This window comes from Lissotriton helveticus, chromosome 1_1, assembly GCF_964261635.1.
Source record: "Lissotriton helveticus chromosome 1_1, aLisHel1.1, whole genome shotgun sequence".
Lineage (NCBI taxonomy): Eukaryota > Metazoa > Chordata > Amphibia > Caudata > Salamandridae > Lissotriton > Lissotriton helveticus.
The window spans coordinates 1,248,625,000-1,248,637,883 of record NC_136057.1 but is presented as its reverse complement, the minus strand read 5'-3'; the positions used below and the strand labels follow the sequence as shown (position 1 = coordinate 1,248,637,883).

The 12,884-nt window shown below is 41.2% G+C and overlaps 1 protein-coding gene across 1 annotated transcript in view; it reads left to right on the top strand.

Annotated features, from left to right (window-relative positions):
- LOC144822413 (lysosomal alpha-glucosidase-like) overlaps positions 1 to 12,884 on the top strand; it is a 993,087-nt gene that overhangs the window by 426,306 nt on the left and 553,897 nt on the right. The window lies entirely within an intron of this gene.

Here is a 12,884-nt window from a genome sequence, read left to right as displayed (position 1 = left end):
AAGTGCACAAGCTAAGGTGCACTTATTCAGTGAGACATGAACCACAACTTACGATTCTGCTATCAACAACTTTGTGTCGATCGCAAGTGTGCGATACCCCTTGGATCCTGGAGGGGGTTGTTTACCTGTAGTCAAACCTTCGTCAAGGCAAGCACCCACATCTAGCACCTCTTTCAGTCCCGGTTCAGGATCCCGTGTGATGTAAATCCGGTATTGCTCCTTCTTTGTTGATTGTATTTGTAGAGAAGCTCACATTGCTGGAATTGTTTGGTCACAGGATGACCGGGTAGGACTGAAATCTTTTTTAAATGTGTTTTTGAGCATGTCGACATATTGTTTAGTACACAGGTGATTATATGTAGAGAGGAGGCACTTGAAGATTGTTTTATGGTATCAGGCATTTTTCGCGCACAATAATGTATTGGTGCAAGCTTGGTGAATCTATTGGGAGCACATTTTTGATAAGAGGAGCTAAGACACACTTTCCATAATGCCGCGCATTAACGAGACAAAAACTCTTGAGTAACAGCATGCACCAATTGTGGCAATTTGTCGGTGATGGAACAGCCTATCATGTTCTTGAACTTCTTATTTTTCAGTATGGTTGAACTCTTGTATTTCGTTTGCTATTTATAAAGATCCCCTGATGAAGGGATTTCCCGAAATGCATTGGGAACACATCATTGGATACTTTATGTTGATCTTGTGAATGTAATTTCAATGCAATGTGAAGCTTGTAACATGATCATTACTTGTGACATAAGCAATGTTGAAGATGAACTGGTTTCTTAGTTGGTATTATTATTGATAATTTTTCATGCATCCAGAAACTGTTGTGTAGTTCCTATAGAAAGTATACAGGATCTGCGCGTTTAGACAACATACTCTATAGGATTGGTGTCAGACGAACTTTGATCACCCCCACCGGGTATGTTGGCTCTACCATCTAACTAAGATCATGAATATATTCAATGTATCTAAAACACATGATAAAAGATGCGTACTCCTACGATGCCTTCCCTACTAGATGTACCTATGTGTGCCTAGCATGGGTGTAGGCGTTAAACCAAGAATCTCTCTAGGATTTAGTGAACCCCATTACCTGAAGTGAGACTATGGTACCCCGTCCTGATCTTGAGTTGGATACCTTGCGAGGGATGTTAGACCACGGAGAGTTGGAGTATCCACATGCAGGAACCTCAGCGTATCTGGTCAGTGTGTCGACCGGGAAGTCTCAGAGTCCTCTGTCTATCTTAGCAAGATGTGATGTATATATACTCACATGTCTCCCCAGGGGTCCTACCTTGCTGTATCACTGTGTCGCCCTAAGGATGACATTGGGTATGAACTTTATACATAGATTTTATACGGGAGATGGTAGTCCTGCTGTGCTTCCAAGAATGCTCATGCATAATGTATGAGATTTCGAGCTAGGGAAAGCCCGTGTTCTGAACGCAGTGTAATATCTAGGTAAAAGGTCAGTCCCTGTAAACTGTGACGAGTGTAATGTAGCGAGAGAATAGAGGTGAAGGGTAACAAGTTTACCGAGGCCTGTATATGATATCTATTTGGAATATAACACCCACTCCTCTTCTGAATGGACGACATAGTAAACCTCTAAACGTTCTGCAAGGTGGACTAGATAATTGTACATAAAAATATAAAGCATTATTTCCTAATTTGTTAAAAAAAAATTTTTAAAACATTAAAAAAGGTTTAAAAAATGTTAAGAAAAAATATTAGAAATTGACACTATAGCTCTAATATGTCCGTGAGTATATACAAGCATTTTGAAAGCCATACATGCTCAAAAGGAGCGTCAATTTTGATATAGAGTTCTACTTCTCTGTTTTGTTTTTCAAAAGCCAAATTTCTTCCCAGCACAAGACGGGCCAAATGAGTCAAATGTTTATGTGTCCTGGCTGGTAGATGCAACATTTTCGTTGCTTGCTTTCGCAGTTGGCGATCCCTGTAACACCTCGCAGACTACGTCTATTGAGCACAGACGATTTTCTGTACTGTCCACAGCCGGTGCTGGGGCAGCCTGTGTGCCATCCTAGGCCTGGGTGTCAGAGGAGGATTCGGTGTCTGTACCAACAGGCGCTGATACTACCTGTGGTGGCTCTAAGAATGCCGACATCAACATGGGAATATGCTGGGGACACTGCAGAACATGAGCTTTTATCGGGTCCAGTAAAGCATCAACGTCCGGTCACGCACATGATGGAAGTGTCAGACAGAGATCCAACATGCATTCTTCTCCGCAAAACAGGCATCGGAGGACAGGTAAGATGCAATCCATCCAGACTGGTCTAAATTACAAGAACTAAGAAGCACTTAGTTCCCTTAGGGAGGTGTGCCCAGAAGTTGTACCATGCAATCATGGTATTTTCGCTCCAGGAGTACTGTTTCCATCTCCTTGGTCACTGGGACATCCATTGCATAGCAAAAACATGGCAATCAGTATACCTGCTATTAGAAGCAGGATCAGTGGCAGTCCTCCAAAAATGCTTCCAAATACGGAATGTATAAAATTTGGAATAACTCTGAGGAACGTCTGAAAGGTGCTTAGCAGTCCAGAACCTATGGTCTTAAATAGGTGGACAATGCCTGTCGCATCAGAAATGTTAAAGATACGATTTACCATTCCTGCAAAGTGGAAAGGGCAATTTGTATGTATAAGTGCCTGTATCTCTGCTGTAGACCTTGCTACTTGAAGATCAAAAGTCTCTAGATGGGAGTTTAAGGGCACCGACTTCTGTGTAAGCATGGCTGTCATTCTGCTCAAAGTATCAAACCGTATTGGTGAAATATTTAATGAAGGCCATAGCGGTGTCTCTTTGACTGTATGTGTTGGGGGAAACAATCCTTGCATACAGCAAGTAACCCTGAAACTCACAGTTACTAGATATGCGATGTCGGGAAGCATCCCACAGCAACCTTGATCGTTCAGCATCAAGTAACTCTCGTTTGAAAGCAGTCTGAATACTGGAGTGATCACAGCAGCTGGGGCACCCTCTAAGTGACAGGAACGGTTTGCGATTGAACTGTTACAGGCCCCATTAAGCATTATATCCTGGCATATAAGTGATCCACCTAAGGTATTCTCGCAGTTAGTACCGCTTAGAAACACTTCTTTTTCCCCACTCCGGCATCGAAATATGTACGTCAATTTCCAAGATTCCTTGATGAATTCCCTGCCCATTTCTTCATATCTATCTGCCTGCATTTGTTCTAGGCAATATTGGAATTGAAAGGTTGTGACCGGGAGAGTTATGTGGCCATTGATTACCCATTCTGTGGATGGTGGTTCTGCCACTGTGAAGGCTAATCGGTCCAGTTTTTCAATGCGTAGCATCGTATGCTTTGCTCCCCTCTGAGCCATTTCTATCTGTTTTTCTGTCAGATTGTAAGAGGAAAAGAGAGACATGCTGTTTATGAAACACCATGGCACATAGCCTAGGCACAAAGATTGCAGCGTCCAGCTTAACAACATATTAGAACGCAATTATGATTGCCCGTGTTGTAATATGGACAAATCTTGCTCCAGTATATCTATAGCAGATGATACAACGTGGCCAAGTGAATATATCCTGGAGGTTAGTGTTGTTAACCCAATATCAACCACTGCTAGAGCTTTCTCAAGATTGATTCAATCTATTTCTCGTAATCTTCCCGCGGCCTCCTGTTGTGATATTTTCCAAATCTCATTGTAGACAGCATGATAGAAACATTGATGACATGGTTTCCTGGGACCTAATAAAAAATCCTGTAGGTCCACATCCCGTGTAAGTAAGGATAAGTGTTGCTTCACTTGTGTGAGTGTTGAGGTTTTTAATTATTCGAGGCATAATTTCCCAACACTGTATGGTGTTGTCTCATAAAGTGGATTAGGCCTATTGATACCAAATCCTTTAGTTTTACCCAATAATCTTTCTTGACAGTAATTGGTGCCTACGGGCAAAATCAACCATCCCTTCCAATCGGGGTCTGATCTATTGCTTTGCAAAATGTCATCTATAGTAACCTCGTTTTTGTGATGTTATGTTTGTCCTCAGTATGTGATGGTGCTGGCACCCGAGTTGTATTCAAATCTTTATTCCTGGCTAATCCAAGACCAGTTGTTTGTTGCACTCTTTCATTCAAAAACATTATTTGTTGAGGATAAGGCATGCTGTAAATAGCGCCTCTGTTCCCTGGACCTGCCTGTCTCTATTACCCCAGACCGATTTTAAGTCTGTGGTGCCTTTCCATAAGTCGAAACCTTGTTCAGACAACTGGGCAATAAAGGAAGCAGAATAGATCTGTTTGGTGTTTGTCAACATATTTTCTGTGCTGGTGTTGGTGCAACCGTATAATAATATGAGGCTTGCTCTGACGTGTTAAACCCTGGAAAATATGGAAATATTTGTGCAAATATCTTCTAACTGCTTTTTGGTGGTATCGGGCAATGTTCCCATTGGTGAAAACATTCCTAGGGTTAGCAGATTTATGCAGAAAGTGATGACCATAATGTTGATAGCAATACATTTTTTCAAAGTATGACGTGTCTTCTAACATTTCATTATTAGAAAAAGCAGCAGATTTCTCTAAATCAGACAACATATTATTGACAGTTTCATAATCCCAATCATCGGAAAATGTACTGGAGGTAATGATATCACTCAATGATATTTTAAATAAAGTGGTATTTTTCAGTTGGTCCAAATATATATGTAATCAACCTTTCCCCATACGATACCATCAGATATAGGAACTGCTGTAATGTTCACTGATGATAGGTCTCTTCTTTCACAATGTGAAGATAGATGTGGCTTCAGAATCATATTCACTTTTTGTGCCGCAGAGCTTTCTCGAAGATAAGTTCCACTAATAGGCATACTAAAAACAGTTACTAGGCCTATCCAGAAAAGAAAGAAAAGTATTCCTGTAGATACCTAGAGTGCCACCCAAGGTGATACCAGGTAAGTCTTTTCAAGAAAGTTCAGAAAATCGAGTTTCTTGGGCTGGCGTCATTTCAGGTTCGCTTTGATCGTATGAAAAAGTGTCAAATTCAATGAAATAGCCAGATGCAGTTCGTTACATTTTCGGTAGTTCCGCAGGTTTTGTGGAAACTGTAGCTTGCTCTTATTGGGGCATGTTGACGTAGATGTCCGTGTTTGGCCGAATTGAAATTTGTCTCTCAGTGGACTTCTCATTTTGAACTTCAGTGTCAAGAGGAATGAGTTCGATTGCATTGTTGGTTAGTCCTTTATTCCATTCAGGTGACCCTTCAAACGTAATGATTCTTTCGGCTTTAACTTCTTGTATAGTTGTGAGAGGAGGGTGTCTGTTACTTGGGAGTCCACGTGGCCTAATACTCAGTATCAGCCACATAGTGTGGTTTGATTAGGTCAATTGAGACAAATCCTTTCTCCTTTATACCGGCAAGAAGTGGCAGAAGTACTGTTCTTGTTCCTTCAACTGCCAGGACAGGTACAGGCTTGCTGTATGATGGCCCAATTTTCTTTTGTCTGCTATTGTCTCTCTGACCAGATCCCCGACTTTAGGGATCCAGACAGGTCTTAAAGTGACACTTTTTACTTCCCCAGTGGCGTTCTTCTTTACATTGACATTACTCTTTAGTGCCCTGGTTCCGTTCAGGTCCTGTAAAACAGCCAAACATTTATGGATGTCAAAAGGTTTTTCATTCACCACTGTGCCTTCACAATCAAGATCAGATACCCACATTCCAAATAGGACCTCATAAGGAGTGACCCCCCCCAGAGAGCTTTTTGGCTGATTGTCTAATGTCCTTTGGACTCCATACAGATGTTTTACTCAATTTCCACCCAAGCCTAATACTCTAGCTGTTAAAGATTGCTTTAAGTCCCGGTTTTTCCTCTCCACAACTGAATTTCCCTCAAGATGGTACGAGAGGAGTACCGCAGTGCTACACCCAGACTTCCCATAGCCTCCTTGTAAGCCATAGAGCTAAACGCAGGCTACAGTCAGAATGTAGTGTGCCAAATGCTTATGTCCTTATAGACTCACAGATCAAGCGTCAGCTGAGCGCTGGGGCCACACCCATAGGAACCTAGAGCAGGAATCCACTGCAACCATGATATATTTGTAAGCCCCATCAGATTGTAAGGGGCCGCAGTGGTCCAAATAAACACACATGAGTGGTTTATCTGATATTAGTAATGATGTCTGCTGTAGAGCCTTTCATTTGCTGACAGATGTCGCATTTCAAGGCATAGTCCTTAGTCTGCTTTCTTAGTCCTGGCCATCAGTAGTGTTGTTTCAGTAGAGAAACAGTAGCTGAAACTCCTATGTGTGCAGAACCTATACCCTTGTGTGCTGCTAGAATGAATCCTAACCTCCAATCCATATTTGGTATTACTCTATCCCCCACTTCTGGAATTTGAGCAAAAGGAACATTGTTTGCATCTAACTTGTAGGAGTACTTGAGTGGAAATTGTTTCGGTACTGCTGAGTTATTGCGTGTAGCAATAATTGCAACCATTATCTCACCGTCTATCCTCGTTTTTGAACAAGAGATTGCAGCAACAAAAGCCATGTGTACTTCCCCCTTCGCGGCTTTGTCTGCCAATGAATTCCCCTCAACGTGAATACTATCACGTTGTTGACTCAGTGTGTGTATCACATGAGCCCTTGGTAGTTTGTTTTTCAACTTTACTACCTGTTCCCAAAGCGTTTTGTGCTTAATTGTGCCACCTTTTGCATCTTTGAACCCATTCTGTCTCTAGTGATGTAAATATTCATTGTATTACTGTACCCAGTAAAAGGAATCACACACGATTAGTGTGGGGGATTCTCGATCCGCATTTACCAGTGCCAGTATTAGTGCTTTTAGTTCTGCCAGCTGCGCCGTGCAATCTCCGAGAGACTGTGTTTTTGTGCAATTTGGATGAAACTTTCCATCATGCATACGTCCTTTAATGATAGCACATGCAGCACTGTATTGCTGTTTACTCCCTATCGCTGGTTGCGCAGAACCGTCAGTGTAAATATTGTATTCATACTGATCTAGAGTCATTATTTTATTTGGTAGAGGATATTCTTGTTCATATTGCAGAAAGGCTTGTGTTTTTAGATTTGGGTCGCACCTGTATTCTACATCTGTTGCAGTGAGAGAATGACCCCATTGTATCTATCTCCGATGTAAGGATTTAGCACTGGGGACGCTTGCCTTTGTCGCAGCCTCTAAAGCTGGGACCGGGGTAACGACTATTATACACTTCCTTTGAGCCAGGGCTCTTTCTCTAACTACAACAGTCTGTACTGCTGTTGGAATTTTTTCAGTTGATGCAAAACACATCTCAGCATTTGTGTACAAATGAGATTTATATGCTATTGGCACTGTTTCACCTTTATTATATGTTAGATAGGTATACCCTGATTGACCCACAACTATTCGGATCACCTGTTTGCATACATTTACCTGTGTCTGTAAGTGTTTGGAAGCTATCATCTCAGCTTGTAAGGAACAAGGAGTATATGTGTGTTCCTGTGTCCATTGTCTAGCTGAAAAGTTTGGTTTTATTAAATCATAGAAAGGTTTTACTCTTTCTGCCTAATCCAAAATGTATGTTTTGCCAAAGTTAAGGAATCCCAGGATTGATTGTACATTTTTTAATGATTTCGGAGGTTGGAGCAGCACACACTTTTCTAAAAAGTTAGCTGCCTGGCTTTTCACTCCACTTGAAAGCTCATATCCTAGAAAAAAGATGTTAAGGTGGGCTATTTTTGTTTTCTTTAAGTTGAATTTGTATTCACTCTGTGCAAGTGTTTCTCCTGGTCATCTCCGTTAGATAAATATCATCCACATAGGACAATACCTCCTTATCCAGATGTTGGAGTAATTCAGTTACTGTAGCTGAAAATAACCCCAGGCTGTTCTTATACCCCTGGGGGAGTTGACAAAATTGCAGCTGGGACCCTAGCACTGAGAACGCTGTCAAATATCTGCTCTCAGGTGCTATATTTTGGCAAAATAATCTATTTGAGGTATCTATTGTTTTGAACTTTTTTTCGCACAATGTTATTCATTAATGCGGCACTGTGTGCATTTTGAACTGCAAACGTCTTAGTGCAAGTGTGTAAATGTCTGTAATCTAACACTAAACAATATGAATTGTCTGATTTTGATACTGGAAACAAAGGGTTATTCATTTGAGAGGTGCAAGTTTCAATCACCCCTTGAAATTCAAGTTGATCTAAGAGCTCCCTGACCTGTTTTTTAGCGTCTTGCTTTATAGGATGCTGCCTTTGTGCAGTTGGAGTCTTTTTTTGTGGAATAATGTGGTGGGTTGAATCCTCATCCCATCCAACATTTTTTTTTGTTATAACGCTGGAGCTTGGGCTACAGCCCACTCCCGTGCATATGTATAATTCAAATATTGTGGAACATGGTCAGAACATGCTGGTAGATAGACCATTTCTCCCCCAGGGCAATCCATGACGAATGTGGATTATCTTGTTCAGCTAACAAAATGTCATAGCCAAACATCAGGTTCTACCAAAAGAGACCTCTAACTACTACATTTGTCCCCCTCCATTTGGAGTGTTATTTCATACAATTTATGTGGGACACTTACCCTAGTATCAGGTGTTTCCACCGTGATATAATCATTCAAGTCTGGTGTCACCAGAAATTCTATCAGGTTCTGGTGAGCTATTGTTACTTCTGCCGCACTGTCTAACATCATCAGTGCCCATTCCCTGTTCAGTAGTCGAGTTATCAGAATTTTGGGCATGTCTGATCTTTAGACCTGCAACCTTCTTCTTTTTGAACTGTGGTTTTGGTTTTGCTTTATCTTCTTTTTGGAAGTATAGACTTGAGCGTTCTGCTTATCTCTGGACTTTGTACGCTCTTCTTGTCTTTCTGCCTGTCCTTCCCGGTCGTGTATCCTGATACCTGTGAGGTTTCCTAATATTATCCCTATTCCTAAGGTTATACCTCTTTCCGGAGGGCTCCTGTGGAGGAGATCTACCTCTGGATTGAGATCTGTTTTCTTTAACATTTTGTTTTTTGTTATTGTCCCAATTCTTTTTAGAAGAAGTAGGTGTCTGCTTGAAAGTCTCCTTTTCGGGACTGACCATCAGTTGTGGTTTTAATGCTTTTTCACCCAAACCTTCCCTGCCTAATTCTGCTACGCAGTTTCAATTATTTTGGGTAGTTCGTGCTTCTGGTGTAAAGGACTGTACTCCCTTAGACATTGGCGGATGGCCATTGATGCTGACTCCCCTGTAATATTTGCTAATATTATGACTGATACCTGGGCGTAGTTACCTAGTAACTTCATCCCGAAGTTCAGAGCAGGTTCTGCTCCATACTCATTTTGTAGTTGTCTTAATACGTCTGGTATTGCTGCTAATGACGGGATACCATGAATTCTGATACATATGGCAGCGAAAACTGTACCCTACGAGGTACAGTCCTCTATTTGTGGTGTGATCCCCATAGGTAGGCAGATTGTTAGCATTCTGTGTTTTTCAAAGGGCTTGTATTTGGGAAAACTGCTTCTAGCTGTGTTATTTTCTGAGCTATCCAGAATGGCATTTGTTCATGTTTTGCGGGCATCTTACCCATTACTGCGTGCAACGTTTGTGATGTAATTATAGTTGCTGTATTTTGAACTGGAGTTGTGTTTGTTCTTACCATTGCTGGTTGGACTGTAATTGTCCACATGACATATTGTGTCATATTTCTGTAAAGCTTTATTAATTCTTTTTGAAGTATGAGTAAGTCTCCTCCTCGCATTGTTTTGATGTCAGGATGTGGTGTGTAGGCTGCTAATATTGGCCATGTCGCTCCTTCTCTTCTGAGCGGACCGAGTCTTGTTCTTCTTCCTATATGGGGTAGGGCGCCTTCAAACCAGTATAAAGGTTCCTGGCATGTGAGCGGAACCTCAATGTCCTCAAATGGACAGTATTCCGCTGGTGCATCACCTTCGGTGTAGAAGTGAAATTATTTTATTCTTGCATTTGCTGCTGGGAATGTAACCCATGAATAAAATACCTTTGTTCTGTCTGTTTTGTGCCTCAATTACGAAAGCTACTAAGCCACCCCTAGGTGTTAAACCATGCGCAAGCAGTTTCAGGGTGACCGCAATTCTAATATTTGCCGCAATCTGTATTGCGTTCGCATCTTCCTTCTTCTGAGAGGGGCAGCGCTCGCTCTTTTTTAAATTTGTTTTTAATTTATTAAGTTTTTTAAGGCAGCAGACAGGTCAAACACAAAATACAAAGACAAGGATAATATACAAGTTACATTTCCAAAAATCATACATTTACATCGTCGACCTTCACGATCCTATCCAATTCACTATGGGGGACCATAAATGACTTCCAAAAGTTTTTTTCCTTATACCCTTCAACTTATATAAAGCAGTTTCTAAATGAAACATATAAAAGAGCTTCGTTTGCCACATTATAAAACTAGGTGGTTCCTCATCAAGCCAATGCGATGTAATACATGCACGAAATGCAGACATACAAATAAAAATAAAACATTCCTCTGAACCAAAAACTTGTTGAGTCGTGCTCTCTTCACAACCAAAAATAGCCAGTGACGCCGTTATCTTAATCATAATACCCAAGTTTCCTGAAATAAAACGCTCTATATCAGCTATCAATTGGCCCAGTTTTGGACATAAAACAAACATATGCGCAGCATCCGCTGCATAACGGTTACAACGATTGCACTTTGTCCCCCTCCCAGAGTTCCATTTAGCTAACTTGCCTGGTGTATAGTATAGCCCGAAAAATTGACATATAATGCTGGCTTATCAATGAACCATTGAGTAATACATTACCAGCAATCGCCAAACTTCTTTCTAGATTAACACACTCAACTCCCAGTTTAGTTTGCCAATTAGTAGCTCTTAATTCTAAATCATCCTCAACTTTCTCCAAAAATAATTGGTATAAGTGTCCGATTTTCTGCCAGTCCTTAATTGCTTCAAACAGCATGATTTTTCCTAATACCAATGTGGATTTGGAGATTTTCTGAGCACAGAAACTTCGAACCTGAAGGTACTTAAAGAAATCAGCTCGCGGTACCTGATATTCATTCATTAAAAACTCAAAAGATACAAACTCGGTTCCCTGGAAAAGATCCCCCAATTTACTTATCCCCAGGTTATGCCACCTAGATATATCTCCATCATGAAAGATTTCAGGTAAGAAAGAACAATTCCTTAAAGGAGTGTATATATTCATATTAGAACCTAGCCGATATCTCTTTTTCATAGTCCTCCATATAGCATACGCAGTTTCAACAATTTTGAACTTTGTTTTTTTAAAGTAGCTGGGTTTGATAATACGGTTAAAACATTGTTTGGCCTCCGAACCCAGAAGCATCTCGTAGATGGATGGCATCAGATAATCCTCCATGGAATCTTCCGGTAAGATTAAAAAACCCATATGCTGCAATATCGCACACCAATAATAGAGCTGAAAATTCGGGATGCCCCATCCCCCTTTTTTCCTCGGCATCACGCATCTTTTAAATGCTCTCCGGGCCCGATGGTACCCCCAGAGAAATCTCGAGCACATCCTATCTATTCGCACAAAATAACCAGAAGATATCGATAAAGGTATTGAACGAAATATATACAAAAACTTAGGGAAGATAAGCATTTTTATCACATTGCTACGTCCTAAAAGTGAGAGCTTCAAGTTATTTAATCTTTCCAGAGTTTTATTTGAAGAGCCAATAATAGGGTCTAGATTGATAGGAATAATTTCTTCCAGATTGGCAGTGATCTTTATGCCTAAATATGTGGCCTCCTTTTCAAGTTTTAGATTTTCTGGACGGCAGGCCGCTGAATGGATAAGCTGTGTCTTATCGACATTTAATTTATATCCAGAGAGCCGGCCGAATTCCTCCGCAGACTTCACGATAATAGGTAATGCACTATTCATCTCTGATGTCACTATAGCGGTATCGTCTGCATAAGCGCAAACTTTAAAATCCAAATTATTTATCCGCACTGGCTAAATAGCCGGATTTCTCTCCAAATTTCGAATAAACGGGTCAATATATAGTGCAAACAGCAAGGGAGAGCAGGGACACCCCTGCCTCGTCCCCCTTGCTATCCGCACTATCCCTGAGATCTTTCCTGAGATACGGATAGTGGCTGATGGTTGAATATACAGTGACTTTATTCCATTAACAAATTCCTCTGGGATCCCTTTTTTGCCAACACAGACCACAAAAAGGTCCATGTGACCCTGTCGAACGCTTTTTCGCGTCCAACAGGGCCACACCTACAGGGGAACCAGTCCCCTGTGACCAATCCAGCAAAGATATTATCCGCCTAATGTGGTCTGTAGTGCCTCTACCTTGTATAAAACCATGTTGTCTTATGGAGACAAAACCTGACATCAGGTCGTTTAACCGATTGGCAATCAATTTTGAATAGATTTTGCTGTCTGAGTTTAACAAAGAAATAGGTCTATACGACCCCCATTTCGTCTTCTCTTTTCCCTTTCTTTTTGAATACCACTATGGTAGCTTCTGCCCATGAACGTGGAGCCTTCCCTAGAAATGCTTGCTGGCATATAAGCACTAATTCTGCTTTTAGCACATTCCTAAATTTCCTGTAGAACTCCAAGGGGATATTATCTGGCCCCATGGCCTTACCCTGGGCCAAGCCCAAAACTAACTCGACTTCCCCACAGTCTGGAGGTACCATCAATATCGCTCGTTGAGCTTCAGAAAGAGTTGCAGGAATCACACCACTTAGATATTCTCTAACGTCTACCTGGCCAATCTCATCACTATATAACCGCTGGTAAAGCTCTTGGAAGGCAGTTAACACCCCTTGCTTCGTCTCCTGCATAACCCCCTATAAGTCCATAATTTTCGGAAT